At 48.3% G+C, this 8,332-nt stretch overlaps 1 protein-coding gene across 5 annotated transcripts in view; it reads right to left on the reverse strand.

The window, feature by feature from the left end:
- Nucleotides 1–2,364, reverse strand: part of MPPED2 (metallophosphoesterase domain containing 2) — a 125,974-nt gene extending 123,610 nt beyond the window's left edge. The window contains exon 1 of one of the 5 annotated variants that reach the window (XM_074543774.1): nucleotides 2,222–2,364. The gene's annotated coding sequence lies outside the window, so the exon portion shown is untranslated. Of the gene's footprint in view, nucleotides 1–229; nucleotides 297–1,121; nucleotides 1,276–1,372; nucleotides 1,641–2,221 lie in introns of those variants that run through there. The other 4 variants (XM_074543777.1, XM_074543776.1, XM_074543775.1 and 1 more) reach the window with 4 other exon arrangements.
- Nucleotides 2,365–8,332: the final 5,968 nt, after the last annotated feature.

Here is an 8,332-nt window from a genome sequence, read left to right on the forward strand (position 1 = left end):
ACCGCAATTGCTTCCCATTGTTCTAATCTTTAATCTTAAAAATAAATCTGTACTTAAATTGAGACAAAGCTGAACAAAGCATCCTTTAAAAATGAAATTCAACAACATGCCAGACTGGGAGTAAAAAAAATACATAATTTGAAGCTGGCTTCTGTGTCAATTCTCTTAATTTCCATTTAATACTCCATAGAGTACTACAGCTCAACTATCAGAAGTATCTAATTATTACCTTCTTTACTGTGAACGTCTCTGAAGAAAATAGAAGAAAGAAGCTGAACACTTCAAAACTTTAAAACAAACGCATCTTAGGCCCAAAATTAAAAAAAAAAAAAAAAAAAAGAAATTAAAAGAGACTTCTTCGAATCGCTACCATTCTTCTTTCTCCAACTATGAGCCCTACTTGAAGGTTACACATGGGAGATGAGTACGAAAAAATAAAAGTTGGATTATCTTCCCATCTATCAAGGAAAAAACAACGCGTGATCTCTTCTGTGCCTTTCGAGGCAGTTTTGAGTAAGAATGTCTATATTAAAGACCCAAGTGATGCTTTTTCAGCACGCTGCCTTTTCCCAGCTACAGGCTGTTCTCCTTTCGCAGCGTGCATTTGCACAAGACAGGAGATGTGCCATAGTACACTCTGCCCAGCCTTACAGGTACAAACCGGCGCTTTTTCGGAGCAGGGCTGGCCCAAACGAGAACTCAGCTAATTGCAAACCCTGTCAAAAAACTGCCAGGAAATCTGCCCAGCTAGGTGAATTTCAACGCAGCCTTACATGGCACAGAGAGCGGCTCACACGAAGGCACGCGAAAAAACCATTTCCCCAAATAAAATATTTACGCCTCCCTTATCTGAATTTCAAAAATCCGCCTCTAGCTGGGCTCGGGCTGAAAGGCAGGAGCCGGGAAGGGTTAACCCCGTGTCAACACCTTGTGGTGCTCGGTGCGCTCTCCGGGCGCTGTTCCACCGACACGGCACCGCTGCACCCACTGGGGCCGCGCCTCGGCCCGCGGAGCGCTCCCGGCTCCCCGGGATGCTGCGCTGCAGTTTGCGCGCAACTCCGCGCTGCCGCTGCCCACGGCGGGGCCGCAGCCCGGCTCTCCCCGCCCCGTTCCCCCGGTACCTGGCCCCCCGGCCGCTGCCCACCTCCGGCTGCCGGGCAGCCCCGGGCTCGCCCCCCGGTGATTGATGGCTCCGGGCGGCCAATGGCTCCGGCGCGGCCCCGTCCCGGCGTGTGCCGCCGCAGCCCCCGCGCCGCGCCCCCTGCCCTGCCCTGCCCTGCCCCCGCCCCGCGGCACGGCGGGCAGCGCTGCCCCGTCTACGCCCTACGTGCCGCGCCGCACAAAGTTCGCCCGGCCCCGCGGTGCCACGCACCCACACACAGGGCTGCGGGGGGAGGATGCTCGGCTCGGCTCGGAGGAGGGATGCCATGAACTCCTCAGCAGCCGCGGGCGAGCGGGGGGTGATGCCCGCCGCTTTTTATTGCGGCCGTGCCGAGCCCCGCACCGCGGCCCCAACCCCTCCGAAGGCTCCAAGTGTCTGAGGCCTCCCGGATCACGGTTTCAGAGCGGCTTCTCTGCCGGCGAAAGGGCGAGGGGCAACTCCGCCGGGGAACGCCGAGCCAACCCGCCTTTCCCTCCTTACTTTTGCGGCGTGTCCCCCCCCCCCCTCCCTTGCCCCCATCCCCGGCTCCCTCCGCGTCCGCAGCCCCGTCCCCGCGCCCGCCCGCTGGCCCCAGCCAGCACAAAGCTCCCCGGCCTACCCTCCCGGCCCCGCCGCCGCAACCCCCGCCCCGACCCCGCAACGCCGGCCCCGCACGCCGCCCCCTCCCCCGGGCCGCCCCCGCGCCGCCGGCGCCCCGCCAGCCCCGCAGCGGCGGAGGGCAGCGGGGGCACGGCCTGGGCAGCGAGCAGGGCAGGGCAGCCTCGCTCAGCGCCGCCGACATCGCAGCCCGGGCTGCGGGGAAGCGCCGGGGCCGCCGCACCGACCCGACCCGACCCGACCCGGCGGGCTGGGGCGGTCACGGCGGGGGCGCGGGCGGCCGCGCTCGTCCCCAGCATTGTTCGCTCGCCGGAGGCTGGAGCGGCGCCGCCAACGCCGCCGGAGCTGCCGCCCGCCCCCCCCGCGCTGCCGCCCATGACACGGCACCTCTAACCCGCCGCTTTGTGCGCCGTTGCCCCCGCCGTGCCCCGCTGCTCCCGGCACCGGCCCGGGGCCGCTCACCTTCCTTCCCTCGCTCCGCCGGCTGCCGCTGCGGGCGGCTCGGGGACGCTTCAGCGCGGGCAGCGGGGCCGCTCCATGGGGCTGCGGGGGCGCGGCCGGGGCAGAGCCTGCGCCCGACCCCGCGGCGGCGCCCGGCGGCGGCAGCGGCGGCCCTGGCTCGGCTCCGGCTCCGGGTCCGGCTGCGGGAGCGGCAGCGGGGCGGCGGCGAGGGCGGGCGCGGTGCAGTGAGCGGGGCTGCCACTGGGGTCAGGGAGCAGGCACCAGGAAACACGGCGGCCACGGCGCTGCTCGCTCGCACACACACAAGCACAGAGGCACACACACACACACACAGAGACACGCACGGCTCCTCCCGCTGCCTCGCACTTCGCCCCCCCGGGCAGGGAGGGAGCGAGCGAGCGAGCGCTGCTGCATTTCCCAAGTGCCGCACAAGGCTCCCCGAGCTGCGCTCTCCCCGCCGGGGTCACACAGCCCGAGCCCCCCGGGACCCCCGACCCGCCGAGACACTGCCGGCCCCGCAGCACGCATCGCCCGCTGCCCACCGAGATGACAAAATAAATAAATCATAACAATTAAAACCCCTCAAATCCTCAGAACGGGTTTTGGCATCTTCCGCCGCACCTTCCGTCAGCGGGTGTTGATGCGGTGCCCTGCTCCTTTGAAGGTGAGCTCACCTCAGCGACCAGAAACACCAGGGTTCGCCTTTCAGGCCGAGCATTGTCTTAGGGTAACTGGGGCTTTCCTATGGAAATATAATCGGGATGTGGCTGGTGTCTTTTATTTTTTTCCCCTTTTTTCCTCCCCCTCCCATCCCCGCCAAAATCACAGCAATTGTGTCAACAGCCACAACAGCAACAAAGATTTGACGTGTTTGTTCTTTTACCTTCAAGACAGCAAATGGAAAGGGGAGACTTTCAAAAATGTATGACAATGAGGGAAAAGACAGAAGGAAAGAAAAACAGAAGGAAAGAAAGACAGAAGGAGCAAGCCCAAATATTTTTTAATAGTTGGGCAGACAGAAAATAAACAGCAGGCCTCTAATAGTGAGTATAAGTGACCTATATATTTTAAAAAAGTAATTTTTACTCTAGCCAACCTTCAGACATGCATGGCAAGCAGGCAGGTTTTCCTTTGTTGCTGAAAGCCACAAGAAGGGTCTCCTGTATTGCCAGGCAGAAATCCACTGGGATGGAATGTCCTGTTTAGAAACATGGCAAACTAAGAAAAATCAACCTGAAAAAGACTAAATGGCATAAAACATTTTCCCAAATTTACCCTTTCACTCTGATTTTTTTTTTTACAGTAGTCATAACTTTTGAAAGAAGTGAGCTTTGCAAACCACCATAGGAAAATTCCTGTTTCAGACAAAAAGGCCCAGAGATGAGTCGTCATCCTTACCAAATCAGAGCAACACTTCCAGGGAAACTTTTCCTGGGATGGATTCTGCATGAGTATTTTTAGCTGGCTTCCTGTGACCCAGCTGTAAAACCAGCAATCCAGCATCCCACCCGTGTCCCTGCACTCTGGTGGGAACAGGGAACCTCATCCACCAGGGAAACATCCACTCAGCCCCAGGAAAAACCTTCTGCTCTGCTGTGGGTCAGCCTCCTCGCCCAGCCACTGCACAAATTCTCCTGCTGGGACTGGACAAGGAGAGAGATGAGCAGCTGAGGGAAAAAAGGGAACATGAGAGCTCCCCTGGTCCCAGGAACACAAAGGGAAAGGTGACAGGGAGCAGGTTTGACCCTGAACCTGCTGCGTTCCTTCTCCACACTCACAGCACCAGGACTCCTCCTGTTCTGTCTTTGCACATCTGGAGCCTCTGGCACTACAAAAGGAGCTCCTAGCACAGAGAAACAGGGAAGAAGCCTGGATATGGGGACTGGAATTAGGAATCTCACAAACCTTGTCTGTGGTAGAGAAGGAGATCAGACATTTCTCTGGCACTTCCCTGCCTCACTAGTCCTTACACACAGCAAACCCTGTGGCCTCCAAGTTCCTGGTATTTGGGTTTTGCTTGTATGAATCCAGAGCGGGACCTGCTTCTAAGCTCACACCTTTTTCACAATAATACCTGCTCAGCAACTGCAGCAAGCTGTACCACAGTCATCAGGAGCATTTTTGTTCATACATGACAAACTCTGAAACTTTTTCTGCTAAGGGCACCCAGCAGAACTTTTCCCTTTTACAAACTGTTTTCAGTATGCTTTCCTAAGTGGTACTCACTTTAGAAATGTGCTGGCCCCAGAGTTGTAACATGAAGGAAAAAATATTTTACTTAAATTGATTAAAGGGTTTTCTGAGGGAAGGAGTAGAATCCTGCTGCCTTTCTTCACTAATTCACAAGAGCAGCATCAAAATGCAAGCACACAAAAATAAAATATCTATACTGTGGCTGGAACGTGTATTTGTTAACAAACACATGACAGGAGGATTTCAGAGATAAATTCAGAAACTTAAAAAGTAAATGCGGTGTTTGAGTGTCACAGGAGTGATTTTTCTAGCTGGGTGAAATTCAAAACAGTGAACAAACAGCTTTTCTTTACCTTAATACTGCCTATTAAAGATAATGAAAGATATGTTATACATGAAACTTTAGTTCTGTTCAGAGTTGGCACTGGATGGTGTTTTTTTCACATGTACAAATCCAGAGTGATTATCATCAAACGCACAGATTGAAGAGATGCATGTTCAAAATTACAAACCACTATAGAATCCAGAAAAGCACGCCCATTCTTCACAATCTATTATGTCATCTTCAATACATTTCATAGGTATCACTGCCTCCAGGTTCTGCCAAGCACAGGACAGAGCTAACAGCTTATGAGACACACACAGGATACTTCAGACACCCTGAACCACACACACCTACCTATTTTTGCTCTTTACTTCAGGAAAAAAATTTCCCAAGTATCTGTAAAGCACTACAAGAAAGTACAACTTCAAGCCCAGCTCTGAGCACTCATTCCTTAAATAATCAGATTTTTCAAGAGATCTTTTACACAGAGGGGAATTCAAACCAAACCAAACCAAAAACACCTTTTAAAACACATGCAAACCACAGAAAAGATGAAGAACAAATTCAGATTTTAAAAAGGCTCCTTCCAAAAGGGCGGGAGGGGTTTTGAGGCAGACCCACAGCAATGTCACGAATTCTTGTGCTGGCACAAAGCAGTGCAGGACCAGGGCTGGCACAGGGTGTGCTGGACCTCCTGAGAGAGCCAGGCCAGTGTTTCACACTATTTTTCCTTTGCACACAGTACCAGAGGGGGTTGGATTGTTTGTTTCAATTCCTGCATTTTTTTTTTTAGCCATTTTAAGACCAGAGCACCAATGTTCTCATTTGCACTGCAGACAATTCAGTTTCAGCCTGCAGAGACTGGGACACTCTGGCACAGTACTAGACAATGCATATTTTAATTTCCTAACACATTTTAATTTCCCTGACATTTTAAGAAAGTAGATTTTGGTCCAGTGGATGGCCACTGGTAGCAATCTTCACCAAAAGTCACTGGATTTACCACATGTCAGCACAGACCAGCGCAATTCTACCAAAAACTGCATCTTAACAGGCTCGTTCCCCCCATTAAAGCAGAAATTCTTTCCTAACTGTGGAACAGAAGACAACAGAAGAAGAAAACTGCATTAGTTTGGGCTTCACACCCCACAAGGTCCCAAATTTGTTGAATATGTTTGGATAGATTCTTCCTTGCTCTGTTCTTTCACTTGCAGGCCATAGGTCACAGGGCATTTGGGGTGCATGCTGGCCAACAACATGAAAATAACAGAAAAACAGAGTATTACTTACAAACAGGAAAAAAATTTCCAAAACAACAGAATTCCAATTTTGCAAATTGGGTTTTTTAGCTCTTAGGGCTTCTTAACAAAATTGTAGTCTGGAACTAGAGCTAATTAAATCCTAAGAGCTGAAAAACCCCCCAGATCTCATGGCTTTGGACTTTCATAATCTGTCCCATTATTAATTTTTATCTGACTTTTCCCCCTCACAAACAGGCCTATAAACTGTCCAATACTCCAGCAAACACTTGAGAAAGAACCCACAGCCTTTCCATAGAAACACACCAGCTTTGGGAGGAAAATGACAATTGCCAAAAGGAACTGAAATTGGAGCCTTCTGTCAGAACCTGCAGATACAGAAGAGCATATTCTGCTGATAGAGCATCAGGTAAGATTACAGGAGGAGATATCACCAGCTGCCCTCTGGGCAGTCTTTTTACATTTGATGGGCCAGCCAGAACTTCGTCACAGGATAATGCTTGTCTGCTGCTTTGCCCCTTTAAATTAAATAAAATTAAATATTTGATTGGAATTTCCCTACTCACCCTCTGTAAAAATAAGTGATGCAAAAACAACCCAGCTGGAGGAGATGTATCTGTCCTTCTAAGAACTCCCAGTGTAACTGATGGCCGTGGTACCTGGAAAAGAAATAATTAATAATATTAATATTTTAATAGTATATAATGTCAATAACATTACTATTATATAATATTATATAATGTTTATAGTATATGTGATATATTTTTAAATATTATATATAATATATATTCTAAATATTATAAATATATATAATATTTTATATATTATGCTTATGATTAATGATATTATATATTATAATATATATTTTATATACATTATATACCTATATTATATTTTATAATATAATATATATATATTGTATACAATGTATATTATATTATAATATTAAATATTATAATATAATATATATTATATACATATTATACTATATTATATATAAAGCTATGTATATATCTTTATATATAATATAGTATAATATAATATTGTATGGTATGATATTATATGAGATATATTATATGATATATGATATATGATATATATGATATAATATATCTTTAGAATATATAATATTTCATATATATTTATAATATGTAATAATATTACATATTATAAATATTAATAATAATCTTTTCCCATGAACATTCTTTTTTTCACAATTAAGAAGGATCCATGGGTGATTTATTTCTTCACAACAGAGAAGGCAGTGACTCCAGTTTTGTATGTACATAACGATGCAAGTGTTTTTTGATGGCGAGCAGCTCCTGCACAGGCATCACTGCAGGAACTCCCAGGTGCTGGAGGCTCAGGTCACACTTCAGAGAAAACTTTTGGGGGTCACACTCTGGTCAGTGAGCTGTGGTAGGGAATAAACACCAGTGGGTGTTTTAACATCCTATTTATTGCATTGCAATTTGCCTGTTATAAGGTAGACGCCTTTTATCCCCAAGTGATCGTTTTATCATTAAATTAGTTTATTATTTGACTCAATAATTCATTGAGTCAAAGCCAGGGCATGGGAAAACCTTCAGTTTAATCCACCTGCAGCTCAGGCACTCTAAGCCCATTTTGTACCAAACAATTTTGTACCAAAATGTGATGGTGTGTCAGAAAACAGGCATTGCTAGTACACAAGAGTGTCTTACAAACCTCTCCTCTCCTTGACCTTTAACTTCTTTAACTCCCTGCCCTGTTCATCACAGAGATTCTCTCTCCTGTGGCAGACCCTGGTCACACACTGGAGTAGGAGTCCCTGTAATATCTATGTACTGTATAAGTGGCCTTGCCCCACTCCTAGTTATTCTAAATGAGCTACAGCTGTGAAGTCCTTAGTTGGGCAGCAGCTGTGGCTCGTGAAGGCTGCTAGGATAAAAGGGGTGGGTTGAGGGCCTTGGAGGAGCCCTGATAAAGCCACAAGGAACAGCACTGCTAGGAAGAGCTGCATGTGAGAAAACCAGCTGGAAGGTACGGACGTTAGAAATATAATAACAACAATATGATTACAATATGTAATTACAATACAATAGAGTATGGGACTCTAGAAATAATATAACAACAGTATGATTACAATAAGTGGTGACCCCGACGTGATCTCTGATGTATGATTACAATAACACACTGCTTCTGTTCCTGGGTGTAACATGAACTGCGTCCCCATGGCTCTGAGGAGTCACACTGAGAGCAGATGCCCTCCTGTCTACGCTCCAACTCTACCCCTGTCCCTCTGACTTCACACAGAAGATTCTGTCAAGTGGTTTTCCTTTGCATTTTTCAAAT

Source organism: Zonotrichia albicollis, chromosome 6 (genome assembly GCF_047830755.1).
Source record: "Zonotrichia albicollis isolate bZonAlb1 chromosome 6, bZonAlb1.hap1, whole genome shotgun sequence".
In the NCBI taxonomy this organism is placed as follows: Eukaryota; Metazoa; Chordata; class Aves; order Passeriformes; family Passerellidae; genus Zonotrichia; species Zonotrichia albicollis.